Here is a 10,072-nt window from a genome sequence, read left to right on the forward strand (position 1 = left end):
GGAAGGTAAAAGGTTATAATTGCATTTCTAAACAGCTAAGTAGGAAGTAGGGAATAGAAGAAAAAGGAGAAAAGAGAAAATAAGAAATAAAAAAGAATAACATTATAAAAACTCATTCTCTTTCTCTTAGAAAGATGAGCGTACTTGGTTAAAATAGGACCTCCAAACAAGAAGACGGGAGGAAACCTTGAGAGCTTGGGACTGTGGCTTTTAAGAGCTTTGAAGTGGGCTGAAGTACACAGATCATCAATTGGTTGAAGAGTGCAGGGCAAAGTCATGGGACAGAAAGATGAAGAAACAGTGTTATGCTGGTTCTGTTGGGGGCAGTCTTCAGACTGGTTGGCATCTGCTGTTTTGCGGGAATCCAGGATCTGAAAAACATCTTAAGCAACTTTTTTTTCTAACTTTTTTTTTTTTTTTTTTGAGACAAAGTCTCACTCTGTGGCCCAGACTGGAGTGCGATGGTGCGATCTTGGCTCACTGCAACCTCCGCCTCCCGGGTTCAAGTGCCTTAGCCTCCCAAATAGCTGGGATTACAGGTGCCCGGCACCATGCCTGACTAATTTTTGTACTTTTAGTGGAGACTGGGTTTCACCATGTTGGCCAGGCTGGTCTCAAACTCCTGACCTCAGGTGATCCACCCGTCTCAGCCTCCCAAAAGCGTGAGCCACCGGGACAGGCCTTAAGCAATTCTTAAAGAAAAGCCTTATGATTCTTATGTCAGAGAGCTTAACTACCTTAAACAAAAGGCTTATGATTCTAACATCAGAAATCCTGTCTATAGGAACAATGGGGATTCGGTTGGTCAGTAGATACTGCTATGTGGTTTTTGGGGTACCAGGAAGTAGATCAAAGTGCAGCCTGATTAATGCCTTATTATAACTGTGCTTCTGTCCAGAATTTTTGTTAACTCATGACTTCAGAATGACGCCAAACTTAAGAAAGCACTCTACTGACTTTCACTTGTTTGTTATAAAGGGCACAACTCAGGAACAGCCAAATGCAAGAGAGGCTAGTACAAGATATGGGGCGGGTGGGGTGTATGAAGCTTCCATGCCCTCTCCCCAGAAGCACTCTCCCTGGAGGCTAGGGGTTATTATGGAGGTTTCATTCTGTGAGCATGATTGATGAAATCATTGGTCATAGGTGATTAACTCAATCTCCAGCCCTTCTCTCTCCAGAGGTTTTTGGGGTGCAGGGTCCTGAAGCCACTTAGGAGTCCTCAGCTACCAGTCATCTTGTTAGCACACAAAAACACTAATAACTCCTGAGATTCCATTTTAGGAGCTTCATATATATTATACCTTTCAGGGAACAGTTTTGTCCCATCTTTCCTTCCAAGGCAGGCCAGACTGACCCGGGAGGAGAAATGGAGCCTTGGGCAGGACTGAGGCTGGAGAAAGCAAGGGCCAATGGGATACACACCCAGGAGAGGGCTCGCTGGGAAGCCAGAAGAGCCTAAAAGCTGCAAATTCTAGAAATAAGAGTGAGAACAATAGGAGTGTGAGGTTTGCAAAGGAAACAAGTTCAGAGGGAGGTGTGACGAGCTCCCACACACGGGGCTGAGAGCCTTTTACAAATGCCCAAGGCCAAGTTGTGGACGGGGGGGGATGATAAGGGCAACTGTGCTGTTCAGATAAGTTCCAAAAGGACCCCTCCAATGCTGAGATTCTATGACACTTATTTACATAGTAACAGGTTTAAAAAAAAATAAAAAAGGAAAGACTATGAAAAAGTACAACGTTTCATTTTCATAAATAAAACAACCGTAATCACTGAATTGATGTTATGTTGGAAAGTTCTCTGCTTCAAGAATATGCACAACTAAGGGGAAAGATGGCTTGAGATAAATGATAAATATAATGCCTTATTTAAAGAACATCTTAAGTTTGTAACAGCTTCCAAAAATATAGTATGAAGAAATGTGTGTTATATAATCTTCATTTCTTAAATGACTCAGATACATGATTGATTTAGTATTTAACAGTGGTTCAACATTTCAAAGGTTGATTCTAAACACATTCACGTATTGCTGCAGATATTTTCTATCTAGATTCAAAGACAGAACTCACTGAAGAATGTCAAGGGCACATGAAGAACATCCCACAGCCTGTAAATTAAGGGACAGCTTGACTTTATTTTCATGCAGCCATTTACTTCTTTAAGACATTTGTCTGAGTTGGGTCATTTGGTACAAAACCTTATAGATAATAGAAGAAATTAGCAAAGATATTAGAAATAAAGCTTTTAGAATTGTTTGAAAAGGGACAAAAATATAGAAAGTCATTTTTAAGTTAACAGCTAGAAATAAGAATTCGAGGTAAATTTTTAAAAGGTAATAAACATCATTTTCTGAGACCTTCATTGTGCATAGTATATTTTTAATGTTGTGGAACTGAAGCCAAGATAGAATTTTACAATTTCTAACTGACTCAAGAGAAATTGCTTCCATAAGGAAAGGTTTTCTCATTAGATGTGAATTCTGTTTTCGCTTTTGCAAAAGATTTTGCTTTTGAAAAATCATTTTTGATTTAAAATTAAAGATGTGTATTAATGAAGCCAAACAGAAAGGACAGCAGGAGCAACTCCTTTAATCATTAGAAACAGAGCAATGCAAAGAGTGGACAGGCAATGTTAAGTTTACAATTCCTTAAAGTACCTTTAGTAGTATTCTTTGCACACAGGAACGCACTCCTCCTAATACGACAGGATTTCTCTCTCACCAAAATCTTTCATACTGGAGCAAATAACAAAATGGAGTGTGTCCTTCTGCTAGAGTCCCCAGTCTGGTGGGAATGTGGCTGACATTGTTTTCTGCTGGGAATGCAGGATGTCGTTCGACACGCAGTTGCACATCCCATCTCTGGTACTTCTTTCTGAGCCTGTTTCTTTACTGCTGTCCAAGTCTTTCCCAAGATACGAGCCACCATATCCCAGCTTGCTGCCTGCCCTGCCACGTTGCTGCCAGTGTCTCTGCCGTGCGACCAAGCTCCCATGTGGCTTCCTGAGCAGCTCCATTAGTATTCTCACCGTGACTGAGCCCACGGTAACGGGCAAAAGACAATCACCAACTGCAAAGCCTGGAATACAGCTGTTCTGCACACATCTCTAGGTAACAGTCATCACAATTCAGTCCCCAAACTGGACATGATGAATAATAAATGAGTAACACAGATGCTGTGTTACTTAGAGGCAGACCTGCAGAAGCAGGACAGAAGTCTCAGGCAAATACACATCAGTAATTATTTATCTGCTACTTGATTGTTCTTTCACAAAGGAAAAGCAGCTCTTCCTTGTGAAAGGAGACACCCAAACTTAGAGCCAGTTTGAGTCTTGGGTGTTCCCCTATTCCCCAATTGGGAAGTTATAGTATCTTCATCTGTACTGAAGTCCAGGCTTGCTGGGAGAGTTCAGGGAGCTGCTTGTGGAGCTGAGGCCCGACTTGCTTACACCTTTCTGACTGCCTCTTGATGGGCAAGGTCAAACAGCTTTAAATTCCTCCTCCCTGGTTCCAATAACTGGCAGATTGCCTGGTCCATAAGCCACAGGGCCCTGAACTCCACAGTTCTTTCCTAGCACCAGTTTTCATTACTGGACTTGGTGTCTATAGTATTCATGAGTTAATTCAGCATATATTTAGGGTTCCCATTACGTTCCAGGCACTGAGCAACACAGATACAGTCTCTTCACTCATGGAGGTTACAAGTCAAAATAGAGAAACAGGCAATCCAATAATGATTTTTTTTTTTTTTTTTTTGAGATGGAGTCTCGTTTTGTCACCCAGGCTAGAGTGCAGTGGGGTGATCTCGGCTTACTGCAAGCTCCACCTCCCGGGTTCACACCATTCTCCTGCCTCAGCCTCCCGAGTAGCTGGGATTACAGGTGTCCGCCACCACGCCCAGCTAATTTTTTTGTATTTTTTAGTAGAGACGAGGTTTCACCGTGTTAGCCAGGATGGTCTCGATCTCCTGACCTCGTGATCTGCCCACCTCAGCATCCCAAAGTGCTGGTATTACAGGCATGAGCCACTGCACCCAGCCCCAATAATTATATTAATAAATGAGTGACAAGCTGGGAAAAGTGCTATGAAAAGGAAGCACAGGGTGCTATTGGAATGAATGCCAGGGAGACAGGGTTTCAAGGAAGGCTTTTCCAAGGAAATGACCCTTAGGCACAGAGCTGAAGGATGAGAAGGCATTAACTAGATGAAGGGGAGGCTGGGAAGAAGGTGGCCAAAAGTGTAGCATGAAGAAATCAGAGAAAGCAGAGTAGCTGGCTTGGCCTGGAGACCATGTTTGCGATTTGGGTTCTGTCCTAAGAGTGATGGAAAATCACTGAAGGATTACAAGCAGGGTGACTGCAAAAAAATAGAGTTTTATTTTTATTTTTGAGATAGAGTCTCACTCTGTCGCCAGGTGGGAGTACAGTGGCGTGATCTCAGCTCACTGCAACCTCTGCCTCCTGGTTTCAAGTGATTCTCCTGCCTCGGCCTCCTGAGTAGCTGGGACTACAGTCACACGCTACCACTTCCAGCTAATTTTTGTATTGTTAGTAGAGGCAGGGTTTCACCACGTTGGCCAGAATGGTCTCAATCTCTTGACCTTGTGATCCACCTGCCTTCGCTTCCCAGAGGGCTGGGATTGTAGGCATGAGCCACTGCACCTGCCCATAGATTTGCATTTTTAAAAACCCACAGTGGGGCTGGGTGTGGTAGCTCCCGCCTGTAATCCCAACAGTTTGGGAGGCCTAGGCGGGTGGATCACTTAAAATCGGAGTTCGAGACCAGCCTGGCCAACACAGTGAAACCCCCTCTCTACTAAAACTGCAAAAATTAGCCAGGCATGATGGTGTAACCCTGAAATCTCAGCTACGCAGGAGGCTGAGGCAGGAGAATTGCTTGAACCCAGGAGGCAGAGATTGCAGTGAGCCGAGATCACACCACTGCATTCCAACTTGGGCAACAGAGTGAGATCCTGTCTCAAAAAAAAAAAAAAGAAAAAGAAAAAGAAAAAAGAAAACCCACAGGATATTGTGGGAATAATATATTGGACAGGTGAAAGAGTAGAAAGCAGCTATTGCCATGATTTGCGTAAGAGCTGATAAAAGCCTGGATGGGGGTGGTGACAAAATACAACACAGTGCTGAATGCTGGGGCTACAGGGCAAAGCAGGATAGACTCAGGCCCTTAACGGAGCTTATGGGAGAGACGTTAAACTAGTATTCACAGCTAGGATGAGTACAACGAGGGGTACACAGCTCTACAAGTGCTCTGAGCAAAAGTTCTAGAATATCCTCCTGGTACTCTATTGCCTGCTGGTCCTGGAGCCTGGCCTTGGAACAGTCCTTCCAAGAGTAAGCCCTTGAATCACAAGTAGTGGCTCACTGATAATCATCTGGATGGTGACTTCTTGACTAGGTTTCTGAGTATCATTCTTCTTGGATTTCACCTCCTTGAAAAAGTGGGGATCTGCTAATGAAACCCTGCCCCGAAGAGTTTAAAAAAACCAATGACTAACAAAAATTCTCACATTTACAGGAAGACAGAATAAAAAAAATTAAAAAAAATTTTTTTAAACCCTACTTACTAAAACACTAAAACTCCCTCAGCTTCTAAGATAACAAAACAGAATAAAATACACTAGAACTGATGTAACTGACTGGAGTTTGCACAGAACAAGCTTGCTGATTTCACAGCCTAGATTTCTAGCAGCTATTTCATACCAACTCCTCCTAAATTTACATATGGGACTCATAAAAAGACATAAAGAGATAACTGTGCAAGCCTGAAGACTTTTCAGACCTCCCTTTCCTTCCACCAATCACTTTCTAATCCTAGAATCCACCCCCTAAACCTTCCCTAATAAAATTACTGCCTTAAAACCAACTTAGGAAAACAAATTTGAGCTAGTCTACTGTCCCCTTTGAAGTTGACTTACCACAAAAAGCTTTTCTTTTCTCAAAAACCTGGCATCAAGTATTGATTTCTAGCACATTGGCCAGCAAGCCCCTTTTGCTTGATAACACTGTAACCACCCGACGGCTTCTTCCCACCTGCTGCACAAATAAAGACCACAGCCTTGCAGTAAAGAAAATTTAATTGACTTGAGGTCAGCCATGCTACACTGGAGATGGAGTTATTACTCAAATCAGTCTCATCTCAGGCTCAAAGGTTAGGGATTTTTCAAAGGCAGTTTGGAGGAAGGGGTTGGAGTGGCCATGCAATGGGTGCTTGCTGCTAATTGGTTGGGGAGAAGATGAAATATCGGGGGTCAAAGCTATCTTCTTGAGCTGAGTTGCTTCTGGGTGGGGCCACAGGAGCAAAGTTGGCATGTCAGGTAGAGCCATGGGTGTCAGACATGGAAAGAACCTGAAAAATATCTCAAAGGGCCAATCTTACACGCTACAATAGTGATGTTATTTGCAGGAATGACTGGCAATAATTTATGTCTACACCTTAGCTGAATTCAGGCTCCTCTCCTCTTAGCCTGTTGGTGGCCTTTCATTAACTTAACCACATTGATTTTTTTTTTTTTTCGAGACAGAGTCTCACTCTGTTGCCCAGGCTGGAGTGCAGTGGCACAATCTCGGCTCACTGCAACCTCCACCTCGAGGGTTCAAGCAATTCTCCTGTCTCAGCCTCCTGAGTAGCTAGGACTACAGGCGCTTGCCACCACACCTGGCTAATTTTTGTATTTTTAGTAGAGACAGGGCTTCACCATATTGGTCAGGCTGGTCTCTAACTCCTGACCTCAGGTGATCCACCTTCCTCGGCCTCCCAAAGTGCTGGGATTACAGGCCTGAGCCACCACGCCCAGCCAACCACATTGATTGAGTTTTGGGGAAAGACTATTATTAAATAGGCCTGATTATTTAATAATAGGCCTTGATTATTTAATAATAAACTATAGATTATTTAAACTATAACCTAACTCAGTGGTCCCCAGCCTTTTTGGCACCAGGGACTGGTTTTATGGAAGACAATTTTTCCATGGACCAGAGGGTGGAGGGGATAGTTTAGGGATAACTCAAGTGCATTATATTTATTGTGTGCTTTATTTCTTTTATTATTATGTTGTAATACATAATGAAATAGTTATACAATTCGCAGTAATATAGAATCAGTGGGATCCTTAGCTAGTTTTCCTGCAAATAGACGGTCTCATTTGGGGTGATGGGAGACAGTGACAGATCATCAGGCATTAGACTCTCATAAGGAGTGTGCAGCCTAGATCCCTTACGTGCACAATTCACAATGGGGTTCACACTTCTATGAGGATCTAATGCCACTGCTTATCTGACAGGAGGTGGAGCTCAAGCGGTAAGGGAGAGTGGATGTAAATATAAATGAAGTTTCGCTCTCTCACCCATCTCTCACCTCCTGCTGTGCAGCCTGGTTCCTAACAGGTCAGAGACTGGTGTGTGGCCCGGGGCTGGGGACTCCTGACCTAAATGTCTTCCGAAGTTAGCTCAACCTAAGGTCAGGAATAATTAAGGCAGCTTGAAAGCTAAAGGCAAGGGAAGGGTGGGTTAGATCAGATCTCTTTCACTGTCATAATTTTCTCACTGACACAATTTTACAAAGGTGGTTTCAACACTGAGTTTCTCTCTTTCTTTTTTTTTCGAGACAGAGATTTGCTCTTGTTGCCCATGCTGGAGTGCAATGGCGCGATCTTGGCCCACTACAACCTTCGCCTCCCGGATTCAAGCAATTCTCCTGCCTCAGCCTCCCAATTAGCTGAGATTACAGGTACATGCTGCCATGCCCAGCTAATTTTTGGTATTTTTAGTAGAGACGGGGTTTCACCATGTTGGTCAGGCTGGTCTTGAACTCCTGACCTCAGGTGATCCATCTATCTTGGCTTCCCAAAGTGCTGGGATTATAGGCGTGAGCCACCGTACCCTGCAGCACTGAGTATTAAACTAGATGTAGTCTCTGTATGTTGGTTCTCTCCTTTCCAAGCACAGGCCCAGACTGGAATCCACTGAATGCCCAAGCTTGCTGATTAGAAAAACTTCCACTCTCAGCAGGTGCAACCAGGTCAGCCTCCCCAGCACCTGACCCACCCCAGTGCCAAATACTCAACGTCCCAATCCTCTCCTGGTTAGACCCTTACTTAGTCCCATGGGTTTCCAAGATACAAGTGCAACTTCCCTGTAGCTATGATGGAGAGGCACTTTTATTAAAAGTCCTTAGTTTCCAGCACTGAAAACTTCTGAAAAATAGTGGAATTACACATTCTCATCTTAATAGATTAATTATCAGTTTTGCTGAATTATTTTTATCATGGCAAGACTACTATAATAGCTTTGTTAATGTACATAAATTCAGAGAGGAGCTAGTACTTTTAAAAGGCACTTGTACCAAATATTTATTACTATTCTTTTCTGAAATCAGTAACTTTCCGAAAAGAGTGGAACCACTGTGACTTTCATTTTGGGTTTCAGAGTGTGTGAGATGAAAAGGAGATCCTGATAAAAGTCCTGAACTCATGAACATAAACTATAATAAAGAAACAAAAACAGAATTTTAGAATGCATGGTTAATTATGACTTTTCACATGTAAAATTCTATGTGACAGAGTGCATAATGGAAACAGTTGTGCATGTTTAGTATTGTATTGCTGAATGATAATTTGCATTGATGATGTCCTCACATCAATCAATTCAAGCAAACTTAATAATGAGAAGTTTGAAGAGGAAAATAAGACTCCGGCTCAGTGGAATAATGATTAATTCACAATTGCAATTAACACCTCAGAAGGTATCAATCGAGAAGCTAGCTGGATGTGCCGCAGTGATATAATCAGACTGCTTACGTCTGGCTTGAACCGAATCAATGATATTGGTGGCAGAGTACAGATTTTATCCCCATTTTTAAAGAAATAGAAGACTTAGGTTTTCTGAACTAAGGTTTACACAATGATCTGTCTTTATAAAAAGAAATTTTTATATAGAAATATATAAGAATATATACTCTTTCAAACACACACACACATCATCATCATCATCATCATCATCTCTTTTCTGATTTCTTCTGGAAACTGACAAAAGAAACATGAAGATCATAAATTGTAATGTTGACTTCTGGCTCTCCCTCTTATCTTCTGCAGAGCTGAAGAACAATTCACTTAAATAACTTCTACGTCTGAATTAAAATTTGGCTTTTAATTTGTGTTCAAAAGCCAAAAATGTGCAGGTGTTACTAAAACCACTGGTGTGTGACCAAAAGATTTTTCCATATTAAGCACAAACAAAGGACTGTCCTTTGGTTGGTGATTACAACAGCTATTCATAGAGCCTGCCTCTGTAGTTTTGCTCCTGGATATCAATAAGGAGACCAGCTCTCAGTCTGAGTGCCTTTCACACCCTCAGTCACATTGCCTTTCATACATTGGATAAGCATCTGTCCTCAGGACAGACCACAAAGTCTCTATCTGAGTTATTCAAGCATTCATAGCAACCAAATCAGATCATTGCAAGGCAAGGTAATTAATTGCCTAGTAGCTGGCTGCTACAGTGGCAAACTCCACCAAAAGATCAAGTTTTGGTTGATTTGGGTGAATGGCACTGGCAGAAGCCTGCTTGTTCTGGGAGAGGCAGTATGGGATGGTGGAATAGGAGTTACCAAACTGGATTAGAATTTTTATGAAACCACCTACCAGCTGGATGGCCTAGGACTGTTTCTCAGCCTCTTTGAGCGTGACTTTCCTGATCTGCAAAATGGAGAGACAGTAAAACCTACTTTGTAGATTGTTGCAATGATTTGGGATTGTCTATGTAAATGTCCATTACAGAGCCTGGCACACAGAAGGCACTCAAAAAAAGGCAGCTATTTTCTGAAACTCTCTCCTCTTCCAATCCGTCTTCTCACTGCTGTCCAATGATACCTTTCTCAAATGCTGCTTCTATTTTGTTCTCTTCTATTGGCAGTCCTACCTGTCCTAATACACCTGTCTGGTCCGTTCATCATCATACAAATGATTCTGGCTCCTCCTTGCCTGGGCTTCTTCCCTGGCCTGGAAAGCCCTCCTCTTTTGCCTCCATCCATCCAAATCTGTCCCATGTTTACATG

Source organism: Macaca mulatta, chromosome 11 (assembly GCF_049350105.2).
Source record: "Macaca mulatta isolate MMU2019108-1 chromosome 11, T2T-MMU8v2.0, whole genome shotgun sequence".
Lineage (NCBI taxonomy): Eukaryota > Metazoa > Chordata > Mammalia > Primates > Cercopithecidae > Macaca > Macaca mulatta.